This window comes from Medicago sativa, chromosome 4 (assembly GCF_051527215.1).
Source record: "Medicago sativa cultivar Bolivia chromosome 4, Bolivia_mono, whole genome shotgun sequence".
Lineage (NCBI taxonomy): Eukaryota > Viridiplantae > Streptophyta > Magnoliopsida > Fabales > Fabaceae > Medicago > Medicago sativa.
The window spans coordinates 2,737,521-2,750,460 of NC_140752.1; positions in this window are offsets into that span (position 1 = coordinate 2,737,521).

The following is a 12,940-nucleotide window of genomic DNA, read 5'->3' on the forward strand; positions in this document are numbered from 1 at the left end:
TGTGGCCGATTTGCGTTGAATCTTAGCATGTGACAATTCGTTGGATAGGTAAACAACATAACTACGACTTCCATGGTATATTTGGCATTCTCTAAAAATTCGGCCAAAATGGAGGTTAAGAAAATCTCCTCGTTAATTTAGGACATTACTCGTTTTCGACCATTTTTTACTAGGAATGCCATAATGTGGCCGATTTGCATTGAATCTTAGCATGTGACAATTCGTTGGATAGGTAAACAACATAACTACGACTTCCATGGTATATTTTTGCATTCTCTAAAAATTCGGCCAAAATGGAGGTTAATAAAATCTCCTCGTTAATTTAGGACATTACTCGTTTTCGACCCATTTTTACTAGGAATGCCATAATGTGGCCGATTTGCATTGAATCTTAGCATGTGACAATTCGTTGGATAGGTAACCAACATAACTACGACTTCCGTGGGATATTTTTGCATTCTCTAAAAATTCGGCCAAAATGGAGGTTAAGAAAATCTCCTCGTTATTTTAGGACATTACTCGTTTTCGACCATTTTTTACTAGGAATGCCATAATGTGGCCGATTTGCATTGAATCTTAGCATGTGACAATTCGTTGGATAGGTAAACAACATAACTACGACTTCCATGGTATATTTTTGCATTCTCTAAAAATTCGGCCAAAATGGAGGTTAAGAAAATCTCCTCGTTAATTTAGGACATTACTCGTTTTCGACCATTTTTTACTAGGAATGCCATAATGTGGCCGATTTGCATTGAATCTTAGCATGTGACAATTCGTTGGATAGGTAAACAACATAACTACGACTTCCCTGGTATATTTTTGCATTCTCTAAAAATTCGGCCAAAATGGAGGTTAATAAAATCTCCTCGTTAATTTAGGACATTACTCGTTTTCGACCCATTTTTACTAGGAAGGCCATAATGTGGCCGATTTGCATTGAATCTTAGCATGTGACAATTCGTTGGATAGGTAACCAACATAACTACGACTTCCGTGGGATATTTTTGCATTCTCTAAAAATTCGGCCAAAATGGAGGTTAAGAAAATCTCCTCGTTATTTTAGGACATTACTCGTTTTCGACCCTTTTTTACTAGGAAGGCCATAAAGTGGCCGATTTGTATTGAATCTTAGCATGTGACAATTCGTCAAATAGGTAAACAACATAGCTACGACTTCCATGGGATATTTTTACATTCTCTAAAAATTCGGCCAAAATGGAGGTTAAGAAAATCTCCTCGTTAATTTAGGAGATTACTCGTTTTCGGCCCTTTTTTACTAGGAAGGCCATAATGTGGCCGATTTGTATTGAATCTTAGCATGTGACAATTCGTCAAATAGGTAAACAACATAGCTACGACTTCCATGGGATATTTTTACATTCTCTAAAAATTCGGCCAAAATGGAGGTTAAGAAAATCTCCTCGTTAATTTAGGACATTACTCGTTTTCGACCCTTTTTTACTAGGAAGGCCATAATGTGGCCGATTTGCGTTGAATCTTAGCATGTGACAATTCGTTGGATAGGTAAACAACATAACTACGACTTCCATGGTATATTTGGCATTCTCTAAAAATTCGGCCAAAATGGAGGTTAAGAAAATCTCCTCGTTAATTTAGGACATTACTCGTTTTCGACCATTTTTTACTAGGAATGCCATAATGTGGCCGATTTGCATTGAATCTTAGCATGTGACAATTCGTTGGATAGGTAAACAACATAACTACGACTTCCATGGTATATTTTTGCATTCTCTAAAAATTCGGCCAAAATGGAGGTTAATAAAATCTCCTCGTTAATTTAGGACATTACTCGTTTTCGACCCATTTTTACTAGGAAGGCCATAATGTGGCCGATTTGCATTGAATCTTAGCATGTGACAATTCGTTGGATAGGTAACCAACATAACTACGACTTCCGTGGGATATTTTTGCATTCTCTAAAAATTCGGCCAAAATGGAGGTTAAGAAAATCTCCTCGTTATTTTAGGACATTACTCGTTTTCGACCCTTTTTTACTAGGAAGGCCATAAAGTGGCCGATTTGTATTGAATCTTAGCATGTGACAATTCGTCAAATAGGTAAACAACATAGCTACGACTTCCATGGGATATTTTTACATTCTCTAAAAATTCGGCCAAAATGGAGGTTAAGAAAATCTCCTCGTTAATTTAGGAGATTACTCGTTTTCGGCCCTTTTTTACTAGGAAGGCCATAATGTGGCCGATTTGCATTGAATCTTAGCATGTGACAATTCGTTGGATAGGTAAACAACATAACTACGACTTCCATGGGATATTTTTGCATTCTCTAAAAATTCAGCCAAAATGGAGGTCAAGAAAATCTCCTCGTTAATTTAGGACATTACACGTTTTCGACCCTTTTTTTACTAGGAAGGCCATAATGTGGCCGATTTGCGTTGAATCTTAGCATGTGACAATTCGTTGGATAGGTAAACAACATAACTACGACTTCCATGGGATATTTTTGCATTCTCTAAAAATTCAGCCAAAATGGAGGTCAAGAAAATCTCCTCGTTAATTTAGGACATTACTCGTTTTCGACCCTTTTTTACTAGGAAGGCCATAAAGTGGCCGATTTGTATTGAATCTTAGCATGTGACAATTCGTCAAATAGGTAAACAACATAGCTACGACTTCCATGGGATATTTTTACATTCTCTAAAAATTCGGCCAAAATGGAGGTTAAGAAAATCTCCTCGTTAATTTAGGAGATTACTCGTTTTCGACCCTTTTTTTACTAGGAAGGCCATAATGTGGCCGATTTGCGTTGAATCTTAGCATGTGACAATTCGTTGGATAGGTAAACAACATAACTACGACTTCCATGGGATATTTTTGCATTCTCTAAAAATTCAGCCAAAATGGAGGTCAAGAAAATCTCCTCGTTAATTTAGGACATTACTCGTTTTCGACCCTTTTTTACTAGGAAGGCCATAATGTGGCCGATTTGCGTTGAATCTTAGAATGTGACAATTCGTTGGATAGGTAAACAACATAACTACGACTTCCATGGTATATTTTGGCATTCTCTAAAAATTCGGCCAAAATGGAGGTTAAGAAAATCTCCTCGTTAATTTAGGACATTACTCGTTTTCGACCATTTTTTACTAGGAATGCCATAATGTGGCCGATTTGCATTGAATCTTAGCATGTGACAATTCGTTGGATAGGTAAACAACATAACTACGACTTCCATGGTATATTTTTGCATTATCTAAAAATTCGGCCAAAATGGAGGTTAATAAAATCTCCTCGTTAATTTAGGACATTACTCGTTTTCGACCCATTTTTACTAGGAAGGCCATAATGTGGCCGATTTGCATTGAATCTTAGCATGTGACAATTCGTTGGATAGGTAACCAACATAACTACGACTTCCGTGGGATATTTTTGCATTCTCTAAAAATTCGGCCAAAATGGAGGTTAAGAAAATCTCCTCGTTATTTTAGGACATTACTCGTTTTCGACCCATTTTTACTAGGAAGGCCATAAAGTGGCCGATTTGTATTGAATCTTAGCATGTGACAATTCGTCAAATAGGTAAACAACATAGCTACGACTTCCATGGGATATTTTTACATTCTCTAAAAATTCGGCCAAAATGGAGGTTAAGAAAATCTCCTCGTTAATTTAGGAGATTACTCGTTTTCGGCCCTTTTTTACTAGGAAGGCCATAATGTGGCCGATTTGTATTGAATCTTAGCATGTGACAATTCGTCAAATAGGTAAACAACATAGCTACGACTTCCATGGGATATTTTTACATTCTCTAAAAATTCGGCCAAAATGGAGGTTAAGAAAATCTCCTCGTTAATTTAGGAGATTACTCGTTTTCGACCCTTTTTTACTAGGAAGGCCATAATGTGGCCGATTTGCGTTGAATCTTAGCATGTGACAATTCGTTGGATAGGTAAACAACATAACTACGACTTCCATGGTATATTTGGCATTCTCTAAAAATTCGGCCAAAATGGAGGTTAAGAAAATCTCCTCGTTAATTTAGGACATTACTCGTTTTCGACCCTTTTTTACTAGGAAGGCCATAATGTGGCCGATTTGCGTTGAATCTTAGCATGTGACAATTCGTTGGATAGGTAAACAACATAACTACGACTTCCATGGTATATTTGGCATTCTCTAAAAATTCGGCCAAAATGGAGGTTAAGAAAATCTCCTCGTTAATTTAGGACATTACTCGTTTTCGACCATTTTTTACTAGGAATGCCATAATGTGGCCGATTTGCATTGAATCTTAGCATGTGACAATTCGTTGGATAGGTAAACAACATAACTACGACTTCCATGGTATATTTTTGCATTCTCTAAAAATTCGGCCAAAATGGAGGTTAATAAAATCTCCTCGTTAATTTAGGACATTACTCGTTTTCGACCCATTTTTACTAGGAAGGCCATAATGTGGCCGATTTGCATTGAATCTTAGCATGTGACAATTCGTTGGATAGGTAACCAACATAACTACGACTTCCGTGGGATATTTTTGCATTCTCTAAAAATTCGGCCAAAATGGAGGTTAAGAAAATCTCCTCGTTATTTTAGGACATTACTCGTTTTCGACCCTTTTTTACTAGGAAGGCCATAAAGTGGCCGATTTGTATTGAATCTTAGCATGTGACAATTCGTCAAATAGGTAAACAACATAGCTACGACTTCCATGGGATATTTTTACATTCTCTAAAAATTCGGCCAAAATGGAGGTTAAGAAAATCTCCTCGTTAATTTAGGAGATTACTCGTTTTCGGCCCTTTTTTACTAGGAAGGCCATAATGTGGCCGATTTGCATTGAATCTTAGCATGTGACAATTCGTTGGATAGGTAAACAACATAACTACGACTTCCATGGGATATTTTTGCATTCTCTAAAAATTCAGCCAAAATGGAGGTCAAGAAAATCTCCTCGTTAATTTAGGACATTACACGTTTTCGACCCTTTTTTTACTAGGAAGGCCATAATGTGGCCGATTTGCGTTGAATCTTAGCATGTGACAATTCGTTGGATAGGTAAACAACATAACTACGACTTCCATGGGATATTTTTGCATTCTCTAAAAATTCAGCCAAAATGGAGGTCAAGAAAATCTCCTCGTTAATTTAGGACATTACTCGTTTTCGACCCTTTTTTACTAGGAAGGCCATAAAGTGGCCGATTTGTATTGAATCTTAGCATGTGACAATTCGTCAAATAGGTAAACAACATAGCTACGACTTCCATGGGATATTTTTACATTCTCTAAAAATTCGGCCAAAATGGAGGTTAAGAAAATCTCCTCGTTAATTTAGGAGATTACTCGTTTTCGACCCTTTTTTTACTAGGAAGGCCATAATGTGGCCGATTTGCGTTGAATCTTAGCATGTGACAATTCGTTGGATAGGTAAACAACATAACTACGACTTCCATGGGATATTTTTGCATTCTCTAAAAATTCAGCCAAAATGGAGGTCAAGAAAATCTCCTCGTTAATTTAGGACATTACTCGTTTTCGACCCTTTTTTACTAGGAAGGCCATAATGTGGCCGATTTGCGTTGAATCTTAGCATGTGACAATTCGTTGGATAGGTAAACAACATAACTACGACTTCCATGGTATATTTTGGCATTCTCTAAAAATTCGGCCAAAATGGAGGTTAAGAAAATCTCCTCGTTAATTTAGGACATTACTCGTTTTCGACCATTTTTTACTAGGAATGCCATAATGTGGCCGATTTGCATTGAATCTTAGCATGTGACAATTCGTTGGATAGGTAAACAACATAACTACGACTTCCATGGTATATTTTTGCATTATCTAAAAATTCGGCCAAAATGGAGGTTAATAAAATCTCCTCGTTAATTTAGGACATTACTCGTTTTCGACCCATTTTTACTAGGAAGGCCATAATGTGGCCGATTTGCATTGAATCTTAGCATGTGACAATTCGTTGGATAGGTAACCAACATAACTACGACTTCCGTGGGATATTTTTGCATTCTCTAAAAATTCGGCCAAAATGGAGGTTAAGAAAATCTCCTCGTTATTTTAGGACATTACTCGTTTTCGACCCTTTTTTACTAGGAAGGCCATAAAGTGGCCGATTTGTATTGAATCTTAGCATGTGACAATTCGTCAAATAGGTAAACAACATAGCTACGACTTCCATGGGATATTTTTACATTCTCTAAAAATTCGGCCAAAATGGAGGTTAAGAAAATCTCCTCGTTAATTTAGGAGATTACTCGTTTTCGGCCCTTTTTTACTAGGAAGGCCATAATGTGGCCGATTTGTATTGAATCTTAGCATGTGACAATTCGTCAAATAGGTAAACAACATAGCTACGACTTCCATGGGATATTTTTACATTCTCTAAAAATTCGGCCAAAATGGAGGTTAAGAAAATCTCCTCGTTAATTTAGGACATTACTCGTTTTCGACCCTTTTTTACTAGGAAGGCCATAATGTGGCCGATTTGCGTTGAATCTTAGCATGTGACAATTCGTTGGATAGGTAAACAACATAACTACGACTTCCATGGTATATTTGGCATTCTCTAAAAATTCGGCCAAAATGGAGGTTAAGAAAATCTCCTCGTTAATTTAGGACATTACTCGTTTTCGACCATTTTTTACTAGGAATGCCATAATGTGGCCGATTTGCATTGAATCTTAGCATGTGACAATTCGTTGGATAGGTAAACAACATAACTACGACTTCCATGGTATATTTTTGCATTCTCTAAAAATTCGGCCAAAATGGAGGTTAATAAAATCTCCTCGTTAATTTAGGACATTACTCGTTTTCGACCCATTTTTACTAGGAAGGCCATAATGTGGCCGATTTGCATTGAATCTTAGCATGTGACAATTCGTTGGATAGGTAACCAACATAACTACGACTTCCGTGGGATATTTTTGCATTCTCTAAAAATTCGGCCAAAATGGAGGTTAAGAAAATCTCCTCGTTATTTTAGGACATTACTCGTTTTCGACCCTTTTTTACTAGGAAGGCCATAAAGTGGCCGATTTGTATTGAATCTTAGCATGTGACAATTCGTCAAATAGGTAAACAACATAGCTACGACTTCCATGGGATATTTTTACATTCTCTAAAAATTCGGCCAAAATGGAGGTTAAGAAAATCTCCTCGTTAATTTAGGAGATTACTCGTTTTCGGCCCTTTTTTACTAGGAAGGCCATAATGTGGCCGATTTGCATTGAATCTTAGCATGTGACAATTCGTTGGATAGGTAAACAACATAACTACGACTTCCATGGGATATTTTTGCATTCTCTAAAAATTCAGCCAAAATGGAGGTCAAGAAAATCTCCTCGTTAATTTAGGACATTACTCGTTTTCGACCCTTTTTTTACTAGGAAGGCCATAATGTGGCCGATTTGCGTTGAATCTTAGCATGTGACAATTCGTTGGATAGGTAAACAACATAACTACGACTTCCATGGGATATTTTTGCATTCTCTAAAAATTCAGCCAAAATGGAGGTCAAGAAAATCTCCTCGTTAATTTAGGACATTACTCGTTTTCGACCCTTTTTTACTAGGAAGGCCATAAAGTGGCCGATTTGTATTGAATCTTAGCATGTGACAATTCGTCAAATAGGTAAACAACATAGCTACGACTTCCATGGGATATTTTTACATTCTCTAAAAATTCGGCCAAAATGGAGGTTAAGAAAATCTCCTCGTTAATTTAGGAGATTACTCGTTTTCGACCCTTTTTTTACTAGGAAGGCCATAATGTGGCCGATTTGCGTTGAATCTTAGCATGTGACAATTCGTTGGATAGGTAAACAACATAACTACGACTTCCATGGGATATTTTTGCATTCTCTAAAAATTCAGCCAAAATGGAGGTCAAGAAAATCTCCTCGTTAATTTAGGACATTACTCGTTTTCGACCATTTTTTACTAGGAATGCCATAATGTGGCCGATTTGCATTGAATCTTAGCATGTGACAATTCGTTGGATAGGTAAACAACATAACTACGACTTCCATGGTATATTTTTGCATTCTCTAAAAATTCGGCCAAAATGGAGGTTAATAAAATCTCCTCGTTAATTTAGGACATTACTCGTTTTCGACCCTTTTTTACTAGGAAGGCCATAATGTGGCCGATTTGCATTGAATCTTAGCATGTGACAATTCGTTGGATAGGTAACCAACATAACTACGACTTCCGTGGGATATTTTTGCATTCTCTAAAAATTCGGCCAAAATGGAGGTTAAGAAAATCTCCTCGTTATTTTAGGACATTAATCGTTTTCGACCCTTTTTTACTAGGAAGGCCATAAAGTGGCCGATTTGTATTGAATCTTAGCATGTGACAATTCGTCAAATAGGTAAACAACATAGCTACGACTTCCATGGGATATTTTTACATTCGCTAAAAATTCGGCCAAAATGGAGGTTAAGAAAATCTCCTCGTTAATTTAGGAGATTACTCGTTTTCGGCCCTTTTTTACTAGGAAGGCCATAATGTGGCCGATTTGCATTGAATCTTAGCATGTGACAATTCGTTGGATAGGTAAACAACATAACTACGACTTCCATGGTATATTTTTGCATTCTCTAAAAATTCGGCCAAAATGGAGGTTAATAAAATCTCCTCGTTAATTTAGGACATTACTCGTTTTCGACCCTTTTTTACTAGGAAGGCCATAATGTGGCCGATTTGCATTGAATCTTAGCATGTGACAATTCGTTGGATAGGTAACCAACATAACTACGACTTCCGTGGGATATTTTTGCATTCTCTAAAAATTCGGCCAAAATGGAGGTTAAGAAAATCTCCTCGTTATTTTAGGACATTACTCGTTTTCGACCCTTTTTTACTAGGAAGGCCATAAAGTGGCCGATTTGTATTGAATCTTAGCATGTGACAATTCGTCAAATAGGTAAACAACATAGCTACGACTTCCATGGGATATTTTTACATTCTCTAAAAATTCGGCCAAAATGGAGGTTAAGAAAATCTCCTCGTTAATTTAGGAGATTACTCGTTTTCGGCCCTTTTTTACTAGGAAGGCCATAATGTGGCCGATTTGCATTGAATCTTAGCATGTGACAATTCGTTGGATAGGTAAACAACATAACTACGACTTCCATGGGATATTTTTGCATTCTCTAAAAATTCAGCCAAAATGGAGGTCAAGAAAATCTCCTCGTTAATTTAGGACATTACTCGTTTTCGACCCTTTTTTTACTAGGAAGGCCATAATGTGGCCGATTTGCGTTGAATCTTAGCATGTGACAATTCGTTGGATTGGTAAACAACATAACTACGACTTCCATGGGATATTTTTGCATTCTCTAAAAATTCAGCCAAAATGGAGGTCAAGAAAATCTCCTCGTTAATTTAGGACATTACTCGTTTTCGACCCTTTTTTACTAGGAAGGCCATAATGTGGCCGATTTGCGTTGAATCTTAGCATGTGACAATTCGTTGGATAGGTAAACAACATAACTACGACTTCCATGGTATATTTTGGCATTCTCTAAAAATTCGGCCAAAATGGAGGTTAAGAAAATCTCCTCGTTAATTTAGGACATTACTCGTTTTCGACCATTTTTTACTAGGAATGCCATAATGTGGCCGATTTGCATTGAATCTTAGCATGTGACAATTCGTTGGATAGGTAAACAACATAACTACGACTTCCATGGTATATTTTTGCATTCTCTAAAAATTCGGCCAAAATGGAGGTTAATAAAATCTCCTCGTTAATTTAGGACATTACTCGTTTTCGACCCTTTTTTACTAGGAAGGCCATAATGTGGCCGATTTGCATTGAATCTTAGCATGTGACAATTCGTTGGATAGGTAACCAACATAACTACGACTTCCGTGGGATATTTTTACATTCTCTAAAAATTCGGCCAAAATGGAGGTTAAGAAAATCTCCTCGTTAATTTAGGAGATTACTCGTTTTCGGCCCTTTTTTACTAGGAAGGCCATAATGTGGCCGATTTGCATTGAATCTTAGCATGTGACAATTCGTTGGATAGGTAAACAACATAACTACGACTTCCATGGGATATTTTTGCATTCTCTAAAAATTCAGCCAAAATGGAGGTCAAGAAAATCTCCTCGTTAATTTAGGACATTACTCGTTTTCGACCCTTTTTTTACTAGGAAGGCCATAATGTGGCCGATTTGCGTTGAATCTTAGCATGTGACAATTCGTTGGATTGGTAAACAACATAACTACGACTTCCATGGGATATTTTTGCATTCTCTAAAAATTCAGCCAAAATGGAGGTCAAGAAAATCTCCTCGTTAATTTAGGACATTACTCGTTTTCGACCCTTTTTTACTAGGAAGGCCATAATGTGGCCGATTTGCGTTGAATCTTAGCATGTGACAATTCGTTGGATAGGTAAACAACATAACTACGACTTCCATGGTATATTTTGGCATTCTCTAAAAATTCGGCCAAAATGGAGGTTAAGAAAATCTCCTCGTTAATTTAGGACATTACTCGTTTTCGACCATTTTTTACTAGGAATGCCATAATGTGGCCGATTTGCATTGAATCTTAGCATGTGACAATTCGTTGGATAGGTAAACAACATAACTACGACTTCCATGGTATATTTTTGCATTCTCTAAAAATTCGGCCAAAATGGAGGTTAATAAAATCTCCTCGTTAATTTAGGACATTACTCGTTTTCGACCCTTTTTTACTAGGAAGGCCACAATGTGGCCGATTTGCATTGAATCTTAGCATGTGACAATTCGTTGGATAGGTAACCAACATAACTACGACTTCCGTGGGATATTTTTGCATTCTCTAAAAATTCGGCCAAAATGAAGGTTAAGAAAATCTCCTCGTTATTTTAGGACATTACTTGTTTTCGACCCTTTTTTACTAGGAAGGCCATAAAGTGGCCGATTTGTATTGAATCTTAGCATGTGACAATTCGTCAAATAGGTAAACAACATAGCTACGACTTCCATGGGATATTTTTACATTCTCTAAAAATTCGGCCAAAATGGAGGTTAAGAAAATCTCCTCGTTAATTTAGGAGATTACTCGTTTTCGGCCCTTTTTTACTAGGAAGGCCATAATGTGGCCGATTTGCATTGAATCTTAGCATGTGACAATTCGTTGGATAGGTAAACAACATAACTACGACTTCCATGGTATATTTTTGCATTCTCTAAAAATTCGGCCAAAATGGAGGTTAATAAAATCTCCTCGTTAATTTAGGACATTACTCGTTTTCGACCCTTTTTTACTAGGAAGGCCATAATGTGGCCGATTTGCATTGAATCTTAGCATGTGACAATTCATTGGATAGGTAACCAACATAACTACGACTTCCGTGGGATATTTTTGCATTCTCTAAAAATTCGGCCAAAATGGAGGTTAAGAAAATCTCCTCGTTATTTTAGGACATTACTCGTTTTCGACCCTTTTTTACTAGGAAGGCCATAAAGTGGCCGATTTGTATTGAATCTTAGCATGTGACAATTCGTCAAATAGGTAAACAACATAGCTACGACTTCCATGGGATATTTTTACATTCTCTAAAAATTCGGCCAAAATGGAGGTTAAGAAAATCTCCTCGTTAATTTAGGAGATTACTCGTTTTCGGCCCTTTTTTACTAGGAAGGCCATAATGTGGCCGATTTGCATTGAATCTTAGCATGTGACAATTCGTTGGATAGGTAAACAACATAACTACGACTTCCACGGGATATTTTTGCATTCTCTAAAAATTCAGCCAAAATGGAGGTCAAGAAAATCTCCTCGTTAATTTAGGACATTACTCGTTTTCGACCCTTTTTTACTAGGAAGGCCATAATGTGGCCGATTTGCGTTGAATCTTAGCATGTGACAATTTGTTGGATAGGTAAACAACATAACTACGACCTCCATGGTATATTATGGCATTCTCTAAAAATTCGGCCAAAATGGAGGTCAAGAAAATCTCCTCGTTAATTTAGGACATTACTCGTTTTCGACCATTTTTTACTAGGAATGCCATAATGTGGCCAATTTGCATTGAATCTTAGCATGTGACAATTCGTTGGATAGGTAAACAACATAACTACGACTTCCATGGTATATTTTTGCATTCTCTGAAAATTCGGCCAAAATGGAGGTTAAGAAAATCTCCTCGTTAATTTAGGACATTACTCGTTTTCGACCCTTTTTTACTAGGAAGGCCATAAAGTGGCCGATTTGTATTGAATCTTAGCATGTGACAATTCGTTAGATAGGTAAACAACATAGCTACGACTTCCATGGGATATTTTTACATTCTCTAAAAATTCGGCTAAAATGGAGGTTAAGAAAATCTCCTCGTTAATTTAGGAGATTACTCGTTTTCGGCCCTTTTTTACTAGGAAGGCCATAATGTGGCCGATTTGCATTGAATCTTAGCATGTGACAATTCGTTGGATAGGTAAACAACATAACTACGACTTCCATGGGATATTTTTGCATTCTCTAAAAATTCAGCCAAAATGGAGGTCAAGAAAATCTCCTCGTTAATTTAGGACATTACTCGTTTTCGACCCTTTTTTTACTAGGAAGGCCATAATGTGGCCGATTTGCGTTGAATCTTAGCATGTGACAATTCGTTGGATAGGTAAACAACATAACTACGACTTCCATGGGATATTTTTGCATTCTCTAAAAATTCAGCCAAAATGGAGGTCAAGAAAATCTCCTCGTTAATTTAGGACATTACTCGTTTTCGACCCTTTTTTACTAGGAAGGCCATAATGTGGCCGATTTGCGTTGAATCTTAGCATGTGACAATTCGTTGGATAGGTAAACAACATAACTACGACTTCCATGGTATATTTTGGCATTCTCTAAAAATTCGGCCAAAATGGAGGTTAAGAAAATCTCCTCGTTAATTTAGGACATTACTCGTTTTCGACCATTTTTTAC